This window comes from Amblyomma mixtum, chromosome 1, assembly GCF_055824585.1.
Source record: "Amblyomma mixtum isolate Tamu chromosome 1, ASM5582458v1, whole genome shotgun sequence".
In the NCBI taxonomy this organism is placed as follows: Eukaryota; Metazoa; Arthropoda; class Arachnida; order Ixodida; family Ixodidae; genus Amblyomma; species Amblyomma mixtum.
This window is the reverse complement of record NC_143012.1, coordinates 105,847,692-105,872,562: the sequence shown is the minus strand read 5'-3', so window position 1 is coordinate 105,872,562 and position 24,871 is coordinate 105,847,692. Positions and strand designations below refer to the sequence as shown.

Genomic DNA, 24,871 nt, shown 5'->3' with positions numbered 1-24,871 from the left:
GCCAATTCGGCTGTACGCCTTGCTGGACGGTAAATTTATTTTTTGAGGAAAGGAAATGTATCTCTCTCGCATATCTGGGTGGACACCTGCACCTCGCCGTAAGGGAAAGGGGGAAGATGGGAGTGAACGAAGACGCCGTATTAGCTAGACGCGCCTTTGTTCATTCCAAACCATTCAGCTGGCATTACGGAGTGGCTAGCGTGCTCGTATCGCACTCCGGAGACCCTGGTTCGATTCCCCAACTCAACCAATTTCGTTCTCGGTTTTATTGATTTATACGGTCTAACTAGAAATGTTAATTAGGCTATTTCATATTTATATTATTGCATTTCTATCCATCGTGTTCTGTCATTCACCTGTCAAGTGCTGGAACTGTCTAGGATGTTCGACACAACGTATATGAAACGAGCAACGTCGAACTGAGTGGGGAAGTGCGTGGTGGTGGAGCGAACGCGGCTTCGTACTTATCTGTTTTTTCAGCAGCGTCTCCTTCCGCGGACGCTGTTGTCGCTGCGACGTGCGTCTTTCTTCTCTTTTCCTCTCTCTTCTGACCTCTTCGTTCTCCTCTATCTTAATTAGGCTAATTGATTAATTAATCAATTAACTAAACTCAGTCCCACTTAGTTAGAGCATCACTATACGATCCCTTTGATTGGTTGCATGGTTACTAGCGAAAGTACAATTAGCCCCATTTGAAATTCGCGCACTGTGACGTCACGAGCATTTCGACCAATTGAAAAGCGTGACATTTTCTGTCGACAACTCCTGCTTACAACGATGAGGCATTAAAGGCTTCCGCCTTAAAACTTGCACTCCTTTTCGGTGATAATCACAGACGGCTCACTGACGCATTTCTGCTTATTCTTTCTGGTCATGAATGCCTCCAATAGCTCACGCTTAGATTTCCCCCGCCCGATAATGCTATGCTATTATGCTAATGTTATTAAGGTGTTTGTGGCAAAAGGTGACAAGGAGTTCAGTGACCAGTGAAAGTGCACCAAGTGAAGAGCAGCAGTGCTTGTGCTTTTTGTGGTGTGTGTCGAAGTGTTATTAAGGTTATTAAGTGGACAGTCAATGGAAGATGACAGAAGACAAATCAAGAACTTCAAGTACCACAACTAAGTCCTCGCTGGGCTACATCTGGCTGTATGGGTCAACGTTACTAGATTACCTCTTTCAGTTTGCAAACTCCGCTGGGATGCGGCGGCGAAACGTGGCCCCCTTCGGTTCCCACTCGCGAGGTGGCGCTTCCGACGCTGTTGGCCCGGTCGCATCGTCACGGAGCCAGCGCGCGGCGTTAACCAACGGCGTTAACAGCAATCAATTCCGTTTAAGGGGAGCTATTACCGAGATAGCGAGCAAACACTATTTCGATTGTGCAACTAGGATATCGTTTGAGCCCCTAGAGCGATGTCACATGGACGAGATTTCGCTGAGATGCCCACATAGTGCTACGCGGAAGAACTAAACATTTTCCTGTGAAGATTAATTACGTTGCTGTTCTTTTGAATTTAGTTCTTTATGAAATTACGTGTTGCGGTCGCGTTTGTTCCAGAGCACTCAAGGCTGTGATGCGCGTTATTTAAAAGCGTGCTGTCCCGTCCGTTTCTTGTGTCGCTGTCCTTGTGCTTTCCCCGGTAGTTGCAATGTCGCAGTCATTAACGAATTCACACCAACTAGCCCAACTGTCTTCCATGATTAAAAGCAAGGTACCGAACTACTTGAGTGAAAGCTGGCCGTATTTAAGGCTATAAAACGAGAAAAACGACGATGACGAAAGTCAGAAAGTCAAACTAAAACAATTTATTGAATCGATACACGAAACATAACTGAAAACCTGTTTTCAAGAGACAAAGTTACAGTCAAACTAAAACAATTTACTGAATCAATGCAGCAAACATGATCTGGGAACCAGTTTTCCAGAGCCAGAATTACAAGAGACGCGCTTTCTTGTTAGCTACAGCTACCTTTTCCTTGCATTCTAATTTATGGTTAAAATCTCGCGAGAAAAAGTGCATTCTAGTCACAATGACGAAGTTTAATACCTGGCAAGTGAATGTAGACATGTGGTCGGCAAAGCCCAAGCGAGCAAGGCTGCACTTTTCGAGCACCTTCCAGAATATGTTTTCACAAGCACCAGCCTCATCTAACGTGGCAGAAACTACTTCATTGACAACTTTCATAACAGTCAACATTTTGCCTGTTCGGTGCTTCATACAGCCTTCCTTGAAACTTCTGTAAGTTGTCAGGTGCGCATCAGAGCCAACAACGGGCAGTGGACTGCTTATGTCTTCTAAGCACAGAATGCATACTGCGTGCTTTTCAAATTTATGCACTACATATCCACTCAAGTAGTAGACAACAGCATAATCCACTCCTCCCTTGAAGTAGTAGTGATCGTCATCCTGCTCTCCAGGCTCATTGCCTGCTTCAGATGTCATCTCCAGCAGCTTTTTTTTTATACACTCACGTAAGGAAGCATGTTTGCTGCGGTAAAACTCTGTCTTCTTCAGTGTGTCCTGTACGCTGACAAGCACACTCCCAGGTACACCTTGCACACTGCCGTGCAATGCAGTCTTTATCGGAGTGTACAAACTGAGAAGCCGGAATATCTGAGTAACATTGACGACGGTAGGATGAGATTCATCTCCTCCGAATGAACGGACAAGTCTGAAGAGGCGCTGGAAAAGACACAGGGCTTGTTAATTTACAAAGAACTTCACCACCGATAGCTAAACACTCAAAAACCAGCAGTAATCACATTCTCACCTCTAAGGGGTCCTGGTTCAACTTTGCTGTCAAAACAAAGTGTGCACCCTGATCCAGCAAGAACTCAATGATGTCAAGCGTTGACAACAAGGTAGCACGCAGAGATTCAGTTGTTAGTTTCGACGCAAAGAGCTTGAGACCTTTTTCCACGGAGTTCTTCTCTGTGGTATTCAATATTTCCAAGAAGTCTCTAATGACCTGAACGAATAAGGTAAAATGTCAGCACATGATGAGCATCGATCAACATGCATGAAAGGGTTCTTGGCTTACCTGTATTTCCTTTGAGTGGCGTTTGATGCCTCTTTCAGGTAGCTTTATGTTCAAAGCATCAAACAGGTATTTAAGCAACTTGGTAAATGCTTCTGTTCCCTCAGGACCCCTCAGGTCTTCAGCACCGGCTTCTCTGTATATGCGGATGCCTATAGCTGTTCCACGACTGAATAGCTGTAAAAAAAGTGCATTGATGAATTAATTAAAAATAACCAAAAATGGTATACGCTGTCTTTAAGGGTGCAACCTGTGTAGCAAGTCGGACGCTCATCTTCTGGAGGTTGTCTGGTGCAACATGTGCTCTAGTCAGCTTCGGCACTACTCTTGCATGTTTGCTTTTCTCGCATTTATACAGCGCAACATAATGTGCGAAGTTGATCTGATGATCCCCAGCCTGAAATAACCAAAAGAGTTTTTTGAGCTCCCTTGCAAATCAGTGTACATATTTTCCCTTACCATTCCATAGGTGTGCTTTTTCAGATGATTTCTGATGCACTTGACTATTTGCGGCACATCACAGATAAAGATCTTCTGTGAAGGCTCCCGGGGTGCTCGATGCTGTGGCATGGTGACATCATATCTCCTGACACTCCAAGGTTCATCCACATTGAGCGGTTATTACCTGCCCCATCACTTATAACAGCAAGCACTGAGGCATTATGCTTGTGAAGCTGCAGCACAGCACTTAACAAAAGCTGTGCAAGGATACGGCCTGGTGCTGCACCTCTTGTGGCAAAAGATGCTATGGGTTGAACCCAGCCCTCAAAAAGCGGGACAAACATCAACACCAGTGCGTGGTCAGCGAGTTGGCCAGTGGCGGCATTTGTCACATCACCATAATCAACGAAGCCATCCATCTTGTATGACGTTTTGCTGAAAGCAACACATTGCTTGAGCTTTATTTCATCAAGGAGTAGGACACCACACCTTCGAAGGCGGCTCTTCTCATGAAAATGCTCTCGAATACTCTTCAGCGAAACCTCACTGAAACCGAATCTGCAAGGGATGCCACTAATAATCTGAAGAAGGCGTGCTCTTGTAGGAAGCGGCAAAAGCTGCATATCAGATAATAGCTTGTAAGCTTTCGGGCTTGAAATTTGCAGGAGAAGACACGTCATTAACTACTCTTCTGTGTATCTCCTCTCGTTTTTCAATATTGCCTTTGCTGCCTGAAAAGCAGTCTTGAAAGCGAGTTGCTGCTTAGCTGGAAGAATGTCAAGCGCTTGTTCCATCCTCTCCTCGGTCAAGTTCTTAAGTTGTATTTTCATAGTGGCTACTTCTTTCTTCATTTTCTCTCTCTGAATAGTTGCTCGTATTGCCTTTCTACGCAGAGACCTCACTTTGGTGTTTCTATATGTCAACCTGTTGCTTGTCTTGCGGCGCCGTGAAAAGAGCTTATGGAGACTCCTGCATTCCTGGCACGTTGCTGTCAGACACAGAACTGTGCATGATTTGCGATGCCATGTTTCACCATTTTTAATGGCCACAGCTGATGACAAGACATCGGGATAATTATCAGCAGGACCACCTTCACAAGAATTCAGCCTTTCAATGCGTGAAAGCAGGCAGTTCAGGTCATCGCATGATTTCAATTCGACATCTACACCAGTAGAATACACGGCAGATGGCACACGCTGCCCCTTGGCACTGACAGACACGGTCAGGTGTTTCGACACTACCACAGCCCTGTCGATTTCTGGTAAGTCTTCTCTCATTACCAGCTTGTACACCACAATTGTAGTGCCAACGACATCAAGCGACCAACCCTGCATCCGTTGGCCTGCTGCTGCCATGTCCGACAACTCAGTGAACAGCTGTGTGTTGCTCTCCAGCACAACACTGTTGTCAATGCCACCACTGCTTTCGCTAGAGACGGAGAAGTTCGATGTTGCAGCTTCTTGGTCGTTTTCGTTTTGCTCTTTCTCTGCGTGCGTGCGTGCGTGCGTGCGTGTGTGTGCGTGCGTGCGTGCGTGCGTGCGTGCGTGTGTGTGTGTGTGTGTGTGTGTGTGTGTGTGTGTGTGTGTGTGTGTGTGTGTGTGTGTGTGTGTGTGTGTGTGTGTGTGTGTGTGTGTGCGTGTGTGTGCTTTCACTGCGGCGAAGCAGGCAACATCCGTCGTAACCACCCGTACCTCCAATTGGCCTGCACGGCTTTTCGCCAGGCGCACCCCGGCCACGCTATGGTGAACGACCCCGCAACATCGACCAGTTGTCGCTGTTGCAGAAGCAGTCTTGAAGAAGTTGAAGCCCGGAACTGGCAAGGAGGCAATAAACCCTCCGCAGGTTAAAGCAAGGCCTGAAGTGATGCCATACGTGCACAAAGTATCCCATGGCCTCAAAAAGGTGGCTAACCGGCACAACGTGCCGTTGGTCCTCTCAGCCGCTCGGAAGCTTGGCCAGTTGGCCCGACGCATCACAGGTGAAAACAAAAAAACCTGGGTCTAAAAAGAGGCACGTGAAACGCATTGCGGAATGCGCCACAGGCGTTGTGTACGAAATCCCCTTGACGTGTGGCAGATCGTACATCGGGCAAACTGGGCGCTGCTTCAACGACCGGCTCAGGGAGCACGCAAGAGACCTAAGGAAAGGGGAAGGTGCTACACTTGTCGAGCAATATGCTAATTGCAAGGATTGTACACCGGTCTTTTCGGGAGTGAGGATTCTGAGCACAAGTAAATCAAAAACAACCCGTAAAACGATAGAGGCATATTATATTCAGAGAGCAGGGTCAGATTGTGTTAGCGATACTTCAGTTCTTCTGTATGCTGCAGAAAAGATGTTCCTATCAAAGTTTTTGCGATAAAGATGTGAAACGAGTTTTTTTTTCCTATTTACCTTGCACGGTGTGCCCCTGCGCTGGTCTGAGTGTATTTAAGCTGTGTGTGCGTCCCTAAATAAACAGTTCACAGTCAGCGCTTTGTTGGTCCTTCCCTTCCTGCTTCTTTTCTTTGGCCGTGTGCCGTTGCGCTGAAAAACTATGAGTTTAAATCGACCAGTACCTGGCGGTCAACGTCCCGCCTGCACCAACTGCCCATCAGTCCAGCTCACCGTCGCCTCGACGGTCGTCTTCACCAACCCGCCAGTCCTACGTCCGACAGTCCTCCATCCCGCACCGGGAAAACTGAGGACGGCGACCCCCTGGGGTAGGGCCTCTGTCACTAGACATAATGACGAACACCCTCCGCTCAGCGACGTTAGCATGCGACCCGACCTCCGATCACACGCCCCGACAACCTTGGGTTGACGCTTCAACTGGACAACCCGAAGGACCCCTAAGGCCGACGACCTTTCGACGAACAGACGCCACTTGACACCCCAACTCGACGACGAGAACGACCCCGTAGTCCGACCTCCTCCACACAGCGTTTTCCCGAAGATGACCAAACTTCGGCTAAAACCACGGTCGCCGTTGATGGCCGCCGTGTGACTGCTCTCGTAGATACCGGCGCCGATTTCTCCGTCATGAGTCGTGGTCTGACGACTGTCCTGAGGGAAGTCCTGACACCTTGGCCTGGAACGCACATCCGGACAGCTGGAGGCCATATGGTGACACCGCTTGGTGTCTGCACCGCTGGAATCGAGACTCGCGGTGTAACCTTCACTGGCTGTATCGTTGTGTTGGCTCACTGCTCGATGGACCTAATCCTCGGGCTTGATTTTCTTCAGAAACACGGTGCGATAATCAGCCACCGCGAACTTGTCGTGACGTTCTCAGCTCAGTGTGCTATCGCCGACAGGAGCGAGCACGACAGGCCTGTCGCTCGCGTGTGTGACGACAATGTCACGCTACCACGGTCCAGTTTGTTTATTACGGTGGAGTGCTCCAAGCCACGCACGCCTCACGGGATTGCGGAAGGTAACCTGTCCTTACTGTTTAGCCAACAAGTCTGCGTTGCGCGGGGTGTTATTTCCCTCCGCGAAATGCTAACGCAGCTTCTTGTTACCAACTTTAGAACCAAATACCGCCACTTGCCGCAAGCAACCGCCATAGCCTATTTCGATTAAATTAATGAGTCACTCGCCCACTGCGCGTTATCCCTGTTCAGCCAAACCCATGAAGCGATGTCTGATGCCCCCGTTATGGCTGATGTGAACACTGACCTAACCGCTGATCAGAAACACCGCCTCCACATGATCCTCGACTCTTTTCGTGGCTGCTTTGCGACCACTACTACGGTCCGGCAAACACCGGTCGCTAAACATCGCATTGTAGTTGATGAAGCCGAGGGGCCTATACGACACCGCTCCTATCGAATGCCTGCGAAAGAACGGGAGGTTATCCAGCCGTCAACAAGCCCGTGGGCTTCGCCCGTTGTGCTGGTCGCCAAGAAGGATGGCACTCTGTGATTTTGAGCCGACTATCGTCTCCTCAACAAGGTTACTAAAAAGGACGGTTATCCATTGCCCCTAATTGAAGACTCGTTCGAACGCCTCCGTCATGCCCGGTACTTTCCTTCTCTTGATCCACGCACTGAGTACTGGCCGATCGAGGTCGATGAACGTGACCCTGAAAAGATCGCGTTCATAACCCCCGACGGTTTGTACGAGATCAAGGTGCTCCCCTTTGGCCTGTGCACCGCTCCTGCCACATTTCAAAGAATGATGGACTATGTCCTGGTTGGCCTCAAATGATAGTCGTGCGTCGTCTACCTTGATGATGTGGTCATTTTCGCCGCGAGCTACGAAGAACATCCCAAGCGCTTGAGTGCAGTGATGGCGGCAATCCGATCGGCTGCTCTGTCTCTAAAACCCGAAAAATGCCACTTCGCGTACCAACGGCTAAGTTTTTGGGCCATGTTTCGACCCCTCAGGGCGTCAGCCCTGACCCCGACAAGACGGCCGCAGTAGCTGCGTTCCCGACCCCCACTGATAAGCGAGCTGTGCGCCGGTTTCTTGGCCTCTGCGCATATTACAGACGCTTCGTGCAAGACTTCTCCAGGCTGGCTGAGCCTCTCACACGGCTGACAAAAGACGATCAGCCTTTCGCCTGGGCACAGGAACAGCAGGACGCCTTCAACGAGCTGAGAAAAAGCCTGTAAACAACGCCCATTCATGCCCATTTTGACGAGGAGGCGGACACGGAACTTCACACCGATGCCAGCAACGTCGGCCTCGGTGCAGTCCTCGTCCAGTGGCAAGACGGTGGTGAGCGCGTGACTCTTTGCGGAAGCCGCACGCTGCCAAGGTCCGAGGCGAATTACTCAACCGCTGAAAAGGAGTGTCTAGCTGTTGTGTGGGCAATAACGAAGTTTCGACCCTACTTGTATGGTCGCCCGTTTCGGGTCGTGAGTGACCACCACTCCTTGCGTTAACAAAACTTCGTGCTGGGCTAGTTGGTGGGACATAGTTGAAACTTGGTTCAGCGCAAAAGATGTACACAAAGAAAGGAACCAACACACACGGAGCGCTACTAACCACTGATTTACTGAAATATGCAAGAAACACATTTACAGTCTTCACACGCATGCGCATAATCGGGGGCTCCAGGCTACTTTAACAGTTTAGATGGCTCACACTTGTCTAAGCGTTGGCTCGCGAACCTTAAAGACCCCTCGGGCCGGCTAGCTCGTTGGAGCCTTCGCTTGCTGGAATTCGATGCTACAATTGCCTACAAGTCGGGTAACAAACACAGCGATGCAGACTGCTTGTCCCATGCTCCTATCCCGTGCAGCTCTGATGACCTGGAAGATGACCCTGCATTTATTGGTGCCCTGACCACATCCGCCATCGCTCAGCAACAGAGGGACGACACGGAATTGCAGCCACTCATCGATTATATCGAGGGCACCGCACCGTTACCACCTTGTCAATTCGCGCGTCGCTTCTCGTTTTGCTTCCGGGGTGGAGTCCTCTACAAACGAAACTACGGCCCCACGGACTCTGGATACCTGCACGTGTTCCAACAGCGCTCCGCACTTACGTTTTACAGGCATGCCACGACGAGCTTCCTTCCGGCCACCTCAAATTTTCTCGAACGATGGCACGAGGTCACCACCGTTAATACTGGCCCAGGCTTGCTGCGGCTTTCGAGCGTTATGTACGCACTTGCCGCGAGTGCCAACGTCGGAAGAAACCACTTTTCAAGCCGGCTGGCTTGCTCCAACCCATTGCTCCACCGAGAATCCCTTTCCGCCAAGTCGGCATGGATTTACTCGGTCCATTTCGCACGTCATCTATGGGTAACCGTCTTATGGGGAAGAGCGCTACAAAGGAGGGACACACACACAGAAGACAAACGCTATCAACCGATTTTATTGAAAGACAGAACGTGGAATATATGCATGTTGCCATGCTGCCGTCCACTGTGCCAAATGCAAGTGGAACCATGAAAGGGGAACACGAAAGAAGGTTTGAAGAAGGGCTGGTTCCTGACACAAAATTTCGTTGCAAAAATTGCAAGAGCGCCCTTATCTACAAAAAAAACAGCAGTGCTTTTTCGCCACAAGGACAAAGTGACCCGCGAAGTCATGGAAGCGTATTTTATCTACATTCAGAGAGCAAAGTGCGTCAGCCACCCTTCCGTGACATTGATTGACAAAGAAATCGACTATGTTGCCTCCCACATAACATACTTTCATTTGACTAGGTTTTTTGTTATTTTTTCCTGCTTATATTCCACGTTCTGTCTTTCAATAAAATCAGTTGCTAGCCAGCGCTTTTCTTCTGTGTGTGTGTGTGTCCCGCCCTTGTTGCGCTGTTCCCCATAAGATGAATACTTACCAACTCGCCCAAATTAGCTTTACTCAATGGGTAACCGGTTAATTGTGATTGCCACTGACTACCTCACCCAGTATTGCGAGACGAAGGCCCTTCCCCGCGGTACTGCTGCTGAAATTTCTCACTTTTTCATCAGCATAGTCCTCCGTCATGGCGCCCCTTATGTTGTTTTAACTGACCGAGGCACAGCGTTCACGTCCACACTAACTCAGGAAGTTACGCGGCTCAGTGGCACAAGTCATCGCAAGACCACAGCTTACCATCCTCTAACCAACGGCCTAACCGAACGTCTTAATAAGATTATAGCTGATATTTATTTATTTAAAAATACTGCAGGCCAGTATTTTGGCCCTAGCAGGAGTGGCAAACATGAAATCGTACAAGCAAGATGAAAATGAAGTCCCCCGCAAAACTCTATGTACGTCGACGATGACCATAAGAACTGGGACCAAATACTTCCCTACGTCCCGTTTGCCTACAATACTGCCCTTCAAGAGACGACGGGATTCACGCCATTCCGTTTGGTACATGGTTGCGAAGTCGTGACTATGCTGGACACGATGTTGTTGCCCGATATTGCGCATCCATCCGTCGCCGCCGCTGATACCTTCGTTCTCGACGCAGAGGCTGCCCGCAGGCTGGCTCGGCAACGAACCTGCGTGCGGCAAGAAATCGATGCTCACCGCTACAACCTTCGTCACCGCGAAGTCATTTACTAGCCAGGCGGTCAAGTGTGGGTTTAGAGCCCCATCCGCCTGCGCGGTCACCCCTAGAAGCTTTTGCGCGGTCACTTTGGCCCCTACGAGGTACTCCGCAAACTCAGCGAAGTTATGCACGAGGTGCGACCGCAAGGAAGTGTTCGCACTTCAAGACGCCCGCCAACCTCCGAAATTGTGCACATCGCCAGACTCAAGCCATACACTTAGCAAAAAAACACCCAAAAGGGTGTAAATGGCTTGTCCTCTAACGCACACCCAAAAGGAGGTTTTTTTTACTCCCTATGTATGGTGTTTTTTATTTACACCCTTATATAAGGGAGTTATTTTGGAGTGAAAAGGGAGTAAATTTTTTACTCCCCATATATGGTGTTTTTGGGGTGTTTTATGGGAGTTTTTTATAACCACCTGGGTGTTTTTTACACACTGCAAAGGGAGTATTTTTTACTGATTTGGAGTTTTTATGAGCACAAAAGGGAGTATTTCTTTGCCGTTATGGTGTTTTTGTGAGCAGTGTATTTAGCGTTTTTGCGATGGTTTGGAACCTTTTTCCAGCATTTGTTAATGGTTAATGGGTTCTGGTTTAATGCTTCATTTGGAACAAAGCCTCCGTTTTGACAATCTGAGAACACCATGAGTAACACTGTGAACGTGACTTTATTACATCAAAGGCGAGATGACACAAAACGAAATGTACAGATTGAACCAATGTTGTTCTCATTTAATGTATATGTATGTATGTATGTATGTATGTACGTATGTAAGTATGTAAGTATGTATATATATATATATATATATATATATATATATATATATATATATATACAGGCTCTGTTCTGAAAGTAGTAGGACTCATTTTTTTAAAAAACATTTATTCATGTTAATAGTACAAATGATTAGAATTTTTCAAAGTAACACCCTTCCGCATCTACACACTGCTGCCAGTGAGTTTTTCAGTTTTCGTACGCCTCCAGGAACGCCTGGACCGGAATGCGGTTTAGCTCCCTCGTCACGGCCTGTTGAACCGCCTCTACCGATCCGTGATGCTTCCTCTTGAGCGTCGATTTTATTTTTGGGAATAGAAAAAAGTCTGACAGGGCCAAGGCGGGGCTGTAGGGGAGCTGAGGCAGCGTTGCCACCTTGTGCTGGGCAAGATACTCAACTACGCTGAACGCTGTGTGGCTCGGCGCGTTGCCATGGTGCAGCCGCCAATTGTTTGCGATGGCTGGGCGGACACGAACAATGCGTTTTTGCGGTCTTTTGAGGACTTTCACATAACAAACTGCATTAATTATTTGTCCGAGTGGTACGAACTCTTTGTGGATGACTCCATGTCGATCAAAAAAAGAAAATGAGCATGGACTTTTGCTTGGATTTGCTCATTCGCGCTTTCTTGGGGCGTGGGGAAGAAACGGTGTGCCATTCTGAGCTCTGCACCTGCTCTCAGGGTCGTATTCAGACACCCACGTCTCTTCACAAGTCACTACATTGTCCACAAAATCGGAGTTCTCATTCAAAGAAGGAGATCATCATGGCAGATAGCTTTCCGGTTGGTCTTCTACTCCTCTGACAACACTCGCGGCACCAACTCCGCGCACACTTTCCTCATGGCTAAGTTTTCTGTCACAATCTCAAAAACTTGGGTTTGTGGAATGCTCAAGTCATCGCAATCATTCTGATACTCATCCTACGATCACTGTTTAGTAAAGTTTTCACTCGCGAAACATTTTTGTTGGTCTTGCTGGTCGAAGGGCGTCCGAAGAGGTCGTTATCTTCCACTCTGTCTCTACCTTCTCGGAACAGTTTGTGCCATTCAAAAACACTCGATGTACCCATGGAAGCATCACTGTAGGCCTTCTTAACCATTTCGTGAGTCTCTTTGCCCCTTTTACCAAGTTGTACACAAACTTTTATCGCGTATCGCTGATCTAGTAAACGCTCCATGATTCTGCGTGACGAGGCGCTTCGATAGGGGTTCACAGTACAAGCGACCTCCTCCCTTCAACGGCCGAGAGCCGACTGGTAATTTTTCTCAGCATTCCCAAAATCTCCCTTCAACGATCCTGCACGCGCAGACCGCCTCTCGTCCGCCCATTCGCTCAGGAAAAACAGTCCTACTACTTTCAGAACAGACCCTGTGTGTGTGTGTGTATATATATATATATATATATATATATATATATATATATATATATATATATATATACTGTCAAACACTGAAACCTACCTAGGTACGTTACAAGAAGCAGCATTGTTACTTAAAATGTACTGTAAATGGGGAAAAGGTAAGCAGAAATAATCTGGAAAACATAAAATGCAGCAGGTAGGTAAATATGCCCTTAGGCATGTGCATGACGCAGTAAGAGGGGCAGGGGATGTAGACAAAGAAAAATAGACTGGGAACTACAATATGACATGTAAAAGTGAGGAATAATAACTTCAAAAGTTTGGGCTACTATTAGCTGCTTGTGCTCTGTTTACAAAGCCTGGCACATCACTTAAAAAACAAAAGATAGAAAAGCGTCGACAGGCCTGTTTGCAGGTTTCTGCACGTGTCTCATATGAGGGAATGACAGAAGATGGGAAAGAGGTCAGACGCTGGGAGCACCAGCTTTAAAAAAATTAATAAATTCAAGCGCCTTTACATGTGGTTTTGTGCATGTGAGGTTTACGAAAGCGTGTTTATAAAATGAAAGCATTCGATGAGCCTTTCTGGGGTAGGCAATGTGGAAAACCCACAAAGCTGCGAGAAGGCATGACATGCCAGATAATGTACTCGAGACATCAAAAAGTGGCTGTCTATCGACATAGAGAACCATCTTGTTCTCACAAACCACCAGGCAGGGAGTCAAGCAGGGGTCCTCCTGTAGATGCAATACACCAAAAATAAACCACCAAAATTAAAACATACAGAAAGTAGAGACAGTTGCAGCGAAGCATTCCTACTAAGTTATAATAGTGCATAAATGCACATGGACGATACAGAAGACACAGCCCTGGCGTGTCAGGTTCTTCCTTTGCATCCTTGTACATTTGTGTGGTGGTAACGATTGGCACAAATTGAGTGAAATATTTTTCTGTGCAGTGTGCATTATAAATGTTGCGCATCATTGCTGGATACCAGGTATAGGCAGTCAGTATGATTTACTTCCAAGAGAAGGCAAGTGCTGCAGGGGGCGGCAGAAAGTTAGGTGGGTGGATGAGATTAAGAAGTTTGCGAGGATACGGTGGCCGGAGCTGGCGAAGGACAGGGTTCATAGGAAAGACATGAGAGAGGCCTTTGCCCTGCAGTGGATCTAGTCAAGCAGATGATAATGATAGTGGCGAATTACTTATGCTTATTAGCATAGCAGCTGTCCTATGCATATCCAGTAATAGATATATTGAGAACTCACCTTAGTGACAATAGCTTGAAGGGACTCATTGCACCTTGAGGCCACAACTTCCAACAGCCCTGCCACTCCATCTTCTGCGAGGCAGAAGAAATTGGCGGTTTTTTTACTGCAGTTGCTTGTGAACGAAATTTTTCTGCAAGCACTGATATGAAGGCATGCAAATGAAGTCCCAACGCAACTAGGGGTGATTAATTTCAGAACTGTTAAGATGAAACAAACGGTTCAGTGCAGACTAACTAGTTGGAGCAGCTACAGTGCAAATAAAGGTGTGATGTGCTTGTAACGGCATGCAACCGAACAAAACAGAAGAGTGGTTTTTGGAGGCAAAGGGTAGAAGGGAAGGAGCGGGAATATGCAATAGGAAATGAAATAAATATGTGCAGCCATTGAACCGTATGTAAAGCAAAAGAGAATGCAGTCAGGTTTTCCAATGCCCTGGAAATGGGCTCAAATAAATTTCAGTGTACAGAAAATACACATCAGATACACAAAAACGCTTGCAAAGTTTGTCAATGAGCCTAGAGTCCTACAATAGGCAAAGAAGGTCAGCAATGCACAGCATTGCTACACAGGTGGAAAGGGGAACCTAAAACAGAGCTCACTGTCAATGGACTGCTGTGTGAGTCTCCAGTCGATGCTCACAACACACTCGTTCGTCTGCATAACCTGACCATTTTAGGGGAACGAGTGGCAGTTCGAAGTGAACAACAGATGCCGAAACAGTGGAAATGCTGAGCATCCAGTCTGATGCATGCATGCAAGCTATGCGCACCAGGCAGCGGATTGGAAGCAACCAATTAGGCTAGCTGGACCACTTCGAGGTGCCGAGTTATGGCGACTGCATGAGTACAAGTAACCATGCTTGTTTCTGCATGCCTGGTACCAATGTTTGTACTTGGCAATGGGCTGCCTTATCAGGGTGGTGTAAGGATGAAAACAGTAAGTGGATTTGAACCATTTTCCTCCATTTCCATGCAAAAGAAGAATTTTTTAAGGCATGAGGGATTTAAACATGCTTAAGGTGCACTACACAAGACCTGATAGGAAGCCTCAGTCCTCTAGGCGCCACTTAAGCAAGAGGACTTATCTTCATCAGGGCAAGTCCTCTTGTCATAATGTTACGTAGCGTGCTGAGGCTCCACCTCAACCCTTTATCATTTTCTTCTGCAATGCCAAGAATCTCGTCTCACTGCCTTATCTCTAAAATCAAGAGCAGTAGATTACCATGTGATGCACGTGACAGTGTTGCCACTTCCTCCTCGTGCCCAGAATTCAAAATCATATTGCTGAGCGTCCGGAAGCCGCGCTCCATACAGTCCATCAGGCATCGTTTGAATGCTACATCGAACTCCATGATGAGCTGGAAATGTATTAAAGTTCAGTAAATGTTCACACTGAGCAAAACACGATAAACCTACCGCTCCCTCGGTAGACAAGAATTGGAAGAGGAGGGGGGCATCTGAAATAGACAGCGTCCGCAGCTGTTGGTGTCGCTCCTGTGCTGTAGCCAGAAGCCGTGGCCTCAGAGCCAAATCATCAGCCGTTGCAACGTTATCTTTTAGCCATTCATTATGGCGTTTCAGTGACTCTAACGTTTCGCCGTACACCACGAGATGACTGCAGTCCTGTAAAAAACAAACCAAAAAATGAAAATGAAAGCAATTGATGGAATGCAGCACCTGAATTCTCACAGACAGCTGCTCAAAGACGCTCGAGAAAAAAGAATTATCTCAGCTTAATTTCTCCCTTGTTCGGGCTTATATTTCACGCCCAGGCGGCATTTGGTAGCCAGTTTATATTCATTGCATGTTTGCATGGGGTACTTGTCTAATTCGGCAACGTTTGAAATCTCTTCACTCGCGGCGACTGCGAACCAAAATTGCCCACGTTCGCAGCAGTAGCGCCAGTAACTCGCACCACCGGAGCAACTGGCAGTGTTGCTCCGTTGCTGTGGTACAGTGGGTGTCCATTCGTTCCTACGGCGACGACGAGATGACACTACCCATTGCAGTGCTACATTTTTGGCAGTGCTGTTTTTGCTTGCCGCACCAATTGGGATTTAGCGATTTAATCTGACCCATGCAGACACGTGCAACACCGAAACGTAGCACAAAACTGGTCGTGAAACATCGCCGCTACGCAAAAGGTCGGCAACAGCAACGTGGTTAAGACGATTTCTTCTAAACGTGTTATCCTGAAGCAACACTCACTGTTCTGACTGCGAGGTTGCAAAGCTAACACCAAGCTCTATGTGAAGCCAGTCTAAACGTGCTGCGTAAAAAAGTAAGCAAGGAACGACCCGTACCTGCCCTGTTCTCGGAATTCCTTGATCGCCCGCAGGTTTCTGCGACGCCAGGCAATGATGTAACTTCGCTCGATCAGTGCAAGATTCCGTTTTCTTTTATGAAATGTGAATCCGATGTCCTTCATCAATCTCCACAATGTGGCTTTCTTGAAGTTCGGCAGGTCGTTGTCCTCACTGACAGCCTTTAGCACACTGCCCAGTGTTGGGACTTCCCTCTTCGCGTACATACTGTGCACTTTCAGACGGATGGCATGGACTGTGAAGCTGTCATTCTTGACTATTCGCGAGCTTGAAATCTTCACTTCGCGAGGTCTTTTCTTCGGAGACGCCACAGGCCCACACAGACGCTCCGCCTTGATTTTGGCAACGCTACGGGGAGATACTCCGGTGTTCTCGCTCACAGAACTCAGTACTTCCCGAACAGACTTCTGCGGAAAACGGATCTTGGTGCGGCCGAACACATTCGCAATTACTTGCTTGGCGTGCACGAACCTTCGGTAAAATGCGTACAGGAGAGCTGGCCGCGCCGCTCAGCAGGACGCCATTTTCCCAAAAGTGAAAGGGAGGCGGACAGAAAGAGTAAACACGGCGGCCAGCGGGGACAGCGAAAACGTGAAATGGAAAAATACGACAAACGCAAAATACAAAATCACAGATCTCGACCGATTCGCTCGCAATAACATCGTTTTTTGTCACGCTGATGACAAATGTATTATCCACGAAGCCTGTCCGCAATGCATTTGTTATTTTTCGCTCACCACAAGCAACGCACTATTTTCTGTCACGGATGCAGGCTGCGCAAAAAAGAGCGCTAGCTTTGACAGCGTTGCACCAGGTGTATGAAATGGAGTATAGGCGCGTCTTGCCTCACAAACAAAGCGATAAAGCGATGTGCCGGCAGCTTTGTAGAATGAACAAACAAACACTACAAACATTGGCGGCATTACTCCCCTCTCAAAGAAGCATCGACCCGATGCTTCAGCACATAATGCGGCCGCAAACAACTGAAACGGATTGTGTATACATAAACACCAAGGGTGTAAACACAACGTGGTTTAGCGCGAATAGGGCTTTAGACGCACGACACGGACAACTTCTGGTCGTACGCGGCGTCGCTGGGATGCAGTCATTTCGTCAAGGACGACTTCATAGTTCAAAGGTAAAAACATTGCGCAAAGAAACAAGGACACAGAAAGACAGACAACACACGGCAGAGATTCAGGCCAGCCGGAGCCCCGGAGAGCGACCAGTGGCATTCCCAAAACTCGGCCTCCGGTGTAACGCTCTCTGGGTATACATTTGGCTTCATCGATCCGGGAAGCGCGACGGCCCGTCGAGCTCGACCCGGCGCTAATCTCACCCGCTTTCGCCGCAAGCGCACACGATATCGTTGCAGTGGTTAGACGGGATTCTGACTTAGAGGCGTTCAGTCGTAATCCCACGGATGGTAGCTTCGCACCACTGGTCTCTCGACCAAGAAGTGAACCAAGTGTCCGAATCTGCGGTTCCTCTCGTACTGAGCAGAATTACTATCGCAACGACCAGTCATCAGTAGGTTAAAACTAACCTGTCTCACGACGGTCTAAACCCAGCTCACGTTCCCTATTAGTGCGTGAACAATGCAAGGCTTGGCGAATTCTGCTTCGCAATGATAGGAAGAGCCGACATCGAAGGATCAAAAAGCGACGTCGCTATGAACGCTTGGCCGCCAGAAGCTAGTTATCCCTGTGGTAACTTTTCTGACACCTCTTGCTTAAAGCCAAAAGGATCGAGGGGCCCCGCTTTCGCGGTCTCAAATCGTACTGAAATTCAAGATCAAGCAGGCATTTACCCTTTTGCTGTACGCGAGGTTTCTGTCCTCGCTGAGATCGCCTTAGGACACCTGCGTTACCGTTTGACAGATGTAGCGCCCCAGTCGGAGTCTCATTCCATGCTAAAATCAAAATAACGGCAAAAATAAAGCGGAATGAGAAAGAGCCTGCACCTGCGGAGCATCAACAGGCTTAAACCAATCAAAAATAAAAGAACAGGGCCCAAGTGGCCAAAAGTCGAATTTGGTGGAAAAAGCCAATGGGAGAAATAAAGTAGGGCACGGTAGCATTGTGTCCGAAGGGCTCAACGAGCACAGAGGGATGATGAATACCCGGTGAGCTTCTTTTATTTATAAACATCGATGAGGGTGCCAAGGAGAAAAATAACTAATACTGCAAAAACAAAAAAACAAAGAAAAGAATAGAAAGAAAAGGTGAACTTGATTAATTACAAAAAAAAGAAGTGACATAATCATTTACAAAACAAAAAGAAGAAAAGAAAAAGAAACGGGGGGGGGGAATAATTATTTACAAAAAACAAAAGAAAGTGACTTGCTTATTTACAAATGGAAACAAAAGAAGCGAAAGGAGAGAAGGAAGGAAAAGAGAGAAAAAAGAAAGTGGTGTAATGGGTATGAAATAACAAGAATTGTGGAAAAAAAACAAGATGACACAGGAATGCAGGCAGCAGGAGGCAGAAGATCTTGAAGACGGGGTAGAAAGAGGAAATCTGTGAGGAGAAAGCATATAGAGGAGTAGCGGGGAAGAGAAGTGCGCCAATTTACATTTTATGTCAGTGCGCCTGTCCTGTGTGAATTTGAAGAGAGAGTGAAAGAGTAGAGGCAAGGAAGAAGGTGAAAAGGAAGAGAAAAGTATATGTAGGGAGAAAGGAAGTGCGAAATCAGTAGGTAGCAAGCGTTACTTAAAAAGGAATCGGATAGAATAGGATAGAATGTAAGGTATGTGTAAGTGTAGTGTAGGTGCATTGAAAGTGATGTCGAGTAAAAGAAAAGTGTATTATGTAAGAGTGCTGAGTGACTGCGACTCGCCGCCACAGAAGGGAGGACACATCAGCATCCACCCATAATTGGGCCAAATGTCCCCCCTGAGGAAGCGGTACACAGTCGTGTGTATGTGTGTGTGTGGGTAGGATACGTGTAATGTTTTAGTTGTGGCGTGAATAATTTGGGAGCGACTGAGTGACTAGTGATACTATTCGAAGTAGTAAAGCGACGGTGTGACGGTCATCCAACCATGACCGCCACACCGCAGTGGTACTTGTTTGTGTGTTTGGATGTGGTAAGCGTGTGACAACGTTTTGTGTAATGGGGCAATGTGGAGATAGGTATTGGGAAACGTCACCGTTGACCGTTGGGATGACCGCAGGGACACGCTGATGACGACGCCAGGCCGAAACAATGAAAGTATTAAGGAAATCTGCCGTGTCCTGTGAGTAATGTTGTGAGAGGCTTCGGTGGAGGAAATGTGTCGGGAATGTTGTGTACACTGGGTATCCATGAATAGATTCCTGTGCCTTCGTTGTGTTGTTGCCACCACTCGTGCCAATGCGCGAGCACTGTGGCGTGTAAGTGTTTCCTGACTGATGATCGTGTTAATGTAGATGTTCTGATTCGTGTGGATCGGTTGGCGCGAGACGCGATGACGTCGGCGAGCTCGTTTCCGAACACTCCCGTATGCGATGAAACGTGGTACAAATGAACTGGTCTGATTTGTGAAAGGGACTGTAAGGAACTAAGAACGAAAACCACGCAAAGGACGATACTGTAAGGATGTCTTAATATGAAATATACGGGTGTCTGTCGTGATGTAATTCTGCAATGTTATTAAAAGTGAGAAACAGTCTGTGTAAATATGTATAGGTGTTGTGCCGGGCAGTGTCAATGAATATGAGAGGGCCTTGTTGAAGGCAATCACCTCGGCACCGTAGGCCCTAGATGCCAACTCCACCCGGAAGCGGCCCACCGAGATGAGATGAACCATGGGTGTAAATGCGACGTATGAAGCGCCAGCCGATGTTGTGGTGTACGACCCATCTGTGTATATGTGGTAGCCGGGTAGACGAGAGTGGGTGTGTATGTCCGCTGCGTGTAATTGTATGTGTGTAAATGTGACGGCAGAGGCCGGGTGCTCAAGCGTGTCGTCAAATGGTGCCGCCACTTCGGAGGCGCGGTACGTTCTAGAACCGAACACGACATCCAATCTGCGTGCGAACAGCGCAAACTCCACATTCAACCTGTCGAGGTCGAAATGCAGAGAAGGCGCCCGCAACAGAATTTGGAGCGCCCTCGTGCTCGTAGTGGAGTACGCCCGGACCAACGCGAGGAGCGGGCCCGTTGGACGGAAACCAGACGCGCACGCAATCCCGAGTGAGGACTCTCGGTCCACCACACAGGGGACGCGTACGTGAGGGCCGGCAAGACTACCTGGTTGTAAAGTGCCCTTAGCTGGCCGGGAGCCGGCGTGCCACTGAGCCGCAGGAATGTGCTGAGGCGTGCGGAGAGCATGTCGGCGCGCTCCTTGAGCAAATCCCCGTGAGCTATGAAGGGTGCGGTCGAAGACTACGCCCAGCACTCGAACGGAGGGCCTGAATTGCAGGTGGGCTCCGTCGAGGCGGATGGCGGGAGGTGTGCCGCCCATACCCCATCGGGGGGGGGGGGGGGGGGGGAGATGAGAAGGCACACCGTCTTCTCCCTGCTGATGGAAACCCTCGCCCCCTTGGCCCCGAGGCTACTCGGCCGAGTGCCTCCTCCGCAAGACCCGTGAGCTCCTTCCTGCAACGACCGGGAACAACGACGACGACGTCGTCTGCGTAGGCCTGGAGCGACACGCCCTCTGGCATCGGCAGCTCGAGCAAACCACGCACAGCTATATTCCAGAGGAGCGGTGACAGCGGAGATCCCTGCGGGCTCCCCGAGGTGGGACGCGCGACCCCGTCGCGCGCTTTAGAGCGCAACACCACCTCGCGGTCCGATAGAAAGGACCGGAGCACTGCGCGGAGGTTTCTCGGACATCCCCATTGTGCAAGTGAACTGAGCACTAGGGGATGCCATACACTGTCGAAAGCGCCCCTGAAATCGATGGAAATTAGTATGGCGTAGAGGCCGTCTGCGCGGAACCCTCTTAATTTAGAAACTAAAGCGTAAAGCACCTGTACGGCACTCCGCTGTCTGGTGGAGCCGAATTGGTTCCAATGTAGCAAATTTTAGTGGGCCATGAAGTGGTAGAGGGAACCATAGAGAAGACGCTCGAGCACCTTGTCTAGCACCGAGTTCATAACGATTGGACGGTATGAAGTGTTTGCGTGCTGTGGTCTGCCGGGTTTGTGGATGAAAATGATTCGACCCTTTCGCCAAGCCACCGGGAAATGACCGAAGCGAAGGGCCGACGATAATATTGTGATGAAGAAGTTTTGGTGTTGTGTCCAAAGTGTTGTTACTACGCGTGGTGTGAGGCCATCAAGGCCCGACGCCGTGCCCTGCTTTATGCGAGAGACCGCCATGTCTGTCTCGCCGTGAGTGAAGGGCACGTCGTCGGGGCCGCCCAGGGAGGCGTCCTGCGCCAAAGACCTGATGTGCGTGTGCAGTGGAAGGTCTGCTGTGGCGTCATCAGTGGCAACGTGTGCGGCGAGCAGTCTGCTGGCGGTGTCGAGTAGTGATGTTGTCAGAGTTCCGTCAGGCCGCTGTATTGGTGGTACTGTGAGTGGTGCACGTAGTTTTTCGAATGCGATTTTGAAGGGCCGACCGAATATTCCGCTCTTAATGAAGTCTCGTGCTAATGACTGCGTGTCTATGTGGCTTGCCTCGTCAATGTGTTGTCTGAATACGCGGAGTGCAGTGTAGTAAAGATGTCCGTAGTGCTGTCTGATTGGGTTGTGTTTGGTGCGCTGATACCGCCGGCGTAGTGCACGCACGCGGGATTGCTCGGTGGCAAGGTCTTGTGTCCACCATGGCGTGGGGAGGCGTGTTCGTGTCGGAGCGGGTCTGAATGAGGAGTGCCTTTTGCGTGATTTGTCTATTATGTAGTGTAATTTGTTGATGATTGTGTCGATGGCGTCCGCCGAAGCCAGACGGACGCCGGCCACCGCATCGAAGAATGGGTCGTCTGACATATCGTGTAATAGGCGTGTAGTGCCTCTGTGTGTTAATCTCCGCTGTCTGGCTGTGGATTGCTCTCCGAATTTCACCTCGATGTGTCTGTGTTCCGACAGTGTGCTTGTCTCTGAAACTAGCCATGTGTACGGTAAAGTAAGCGTGTGGTTGGTAGCGAGTGTTATGTCGATCCAACTGCCTGTGTAAGGTGTGGAGTACGTAGGAGGGGATGCCGGATCGTTTAAAATTAACAGGCCTTGAGGACATGGCGAAATTTAGTAATTCCCCACCCCTGATGTCACAAATATGTGGTCCCCAGGCCGTATGTTTGGCGTTAAAATCGCCCCCCCCCCCCCCCCCCCCCAAGACAACCGGCATGCCCTGCGTGAGGATGAGTGCTTGCCGAATGTCGTCAAATGTCTGAGTTATTGGTGTGTGCGGTGGAGCGTATGCCGATATAAATAAACATGATGCGGTGGCCGCGGGGCAGATGACGGCTACGACGCGTGTGGTGACTAATTGGAAACATGTCGTAGTGGTGTTGGCGTGCAATGATGGCCGATCGGTGACGCGACTGGGCGGCGAACACGGTCCATTCTGGGGGAATGCCTGTGATGATGTCTGCTCGTGTGTAGAGGTTTGAGAAGAGTGCGAAATGGAAGTCTCCCTCCCTCAGTCTTTCTACTAGCACCTGCATTCCTGCAATGGTATAGGTTACCTTGGATAAATGAAAATGTTAAAGGAAGCATTGCAGTTGTGTAGTTTTAGGGATGGGAGTATGTACAGATGGAGCAGGAATGGCCCGTGCAAAGGAGAAGTGTAGCGTGGAGGACAGAAACGATGTGGGCGGAGTGGTGAAGAGGGAGAAGAGGAAACTGTTTAACTGTGGGGATGCGAGGGAGGGAGTTGGGTAGTGTAGTGAATTTGGAAGAAGGTACATCGACCGTGTCGCGCCCAGCGGTGGTGTGACGTGTGGGTGCGACAGTGTAGTGTACATGTGTCGAGGAGCGGAGGAACCGTGGCTTTGCTGTGAAATGAAAGGACCGACCGTATAAGTGAAAGTGTTGCGGAAAAAGGGGAGTGCAAAAAGGAAAAAAAAGTGAAATAGGCACATGGATAGACCATATTCCTCAGGAGTAAACGAAGGAAGAGAATTGTGATAGAATGTGTGAATAGAAGGTGTACGGTCTGCAAACGACGATGGGGGAAGAAGTGGCTGAAGGGAAGAATGCCGGCGACGTAAGCGAAGTGCTGGGCGTCAGGCAAGTTGCGTCCCTCCGCCCCTCGTTGTGTGTGTTGAAGTGTTTAATGTCATTCATAATCGGTACATAGCCTCATCCTCGCGATTCGTTCCGCAAGGATGGGCACTCTTTCGCCCCGGCCCTGTGAGGAGGAGCCTCCCGCCCCGCACAGGCGACAGCGCCGCCGGAGGCAGCACGCGCAGCCACAACGTGCGCACCTGCGCATCTCGGGCCGGCCGCCCTCGCCGGATCGGAGGCGAGGCGGCAGTTCCTACGGGAGTGGCCGTACTGAGCACAAAATGTGCAGAGGGGGACGTGGAGGTCCTCCTCGACCTGGGCCGAGGACCAGCCTATCGTCAGTCGCCCCCTTGTCATAATCTTTTTAAACGTGTCCGGGCTCACCGACAGGACGTGTGTCTTTGTTCCGTTCCGAGCCCGGAACGTGTAGGGCCTCAGCATCGAGGAGGCGTCGATGCCGAGGTCGATATTTTTTGCCGCGATCTGAGCAACAACGGCGTCGTCCGCGACGTCCGGATCGACGCCCCACACGCGAATGTGGGGCCGACGGCGCTCTGCCACCCGCACTGCCATCGCGTTGTTAGTGACCGCGTTGTTGCGGACCGCCGATGTAACATTGTGAAGTGTGTCGCGGTGCTTGGCGATTACCGTAACTCAGCCGCAGTTGGTTTAAATTGGACGGGGCCAATGCCCTCGCCTTCTGGGATGATGTTGTTCTTAATAGTTTGGATGAGCTCTGTCGGTGTGGTAGCGGGTGTTGTAGGTGTTAGAAAGGCGACGTCGCTGTGTGGCGGGTGAGGATGGCAGAGTTGTAGACACCGCCGTCGGTGTGGGCGCAGGCTGGAGGTTGCCCCGAACAACGTCCGCGAACGTGGGCGCGGCAGGTGGAGGCGGGCAGGCGCGCAGCCTGGCCTCCGCCACGCAAGCCCGGGACCGGGCCTCAGAAGCGTCGCGGCGCTCCGCGCTCCACATGGTCCGGAGCACCTCCGCCCGGCCCCTGGCATCCGAAGCCAGAGCCCGGTACTCGGCGCAGCGAAGCACTAGCTCGCTGAACATCTGTGAGATGCTCGTGCGAGCGTGCACTGGGACCTTGTTCTTATAGGAATTCAGGAACGCCGTGAGGCGCTCCTGAGGGGCCGTGACAGCCGCAAAGTCGGGCATCGCGGAAAATGCCACGTCAAGCCTGGCTCCCGCGTCCGCAGGTTCCCCGGGTGAGGGAACCGAGCCATCCGGCACGTCCCCCGGCCCGGCGCCGTCTGGGCAGGGGACCTCCGACAGAGTTTCATCGCCCGAGGTCTGCGCGGCGTCAGAAGAACCGCGCAAGGCCAGGGCGGCCGCAGCATTGATGATGCCGACAGGAGATGAAGTCTCGGTCGGCCGTGTATCGTACATGATACGCATGCGCTGTGCGTGCCAGCCCATCCCGAACCGACCGCTGCCGTAGTCGCCTACACACGTGCCTACATCGACCTGCCGCTATAAAACCGAGCAGCTGCTATCAATAAACGTTCATTCTGTTCTTG

The 24,871-nt window shown here is 49.6% G+C and overlaps 2 pseudogenes; both read right to left on the bottom strand.

Annotated features, from left to right (window-relative positions):
• Positions 1-1,931: 1,931 nt before the first annotated feature.
• On the bottom strand, positions 1,932-23,921 carry LOC149367435 (uncharacterized; annotated as a pseudogene).
• Positions 17,550-18,164, bottom strand: LOC149367436 (large subunit ribosomal RNA; annotated as a pseudogene; the record flags this gene model as incomplete).
• Positions 23,922-24,871: the final 950 nt, after the last annotated feature.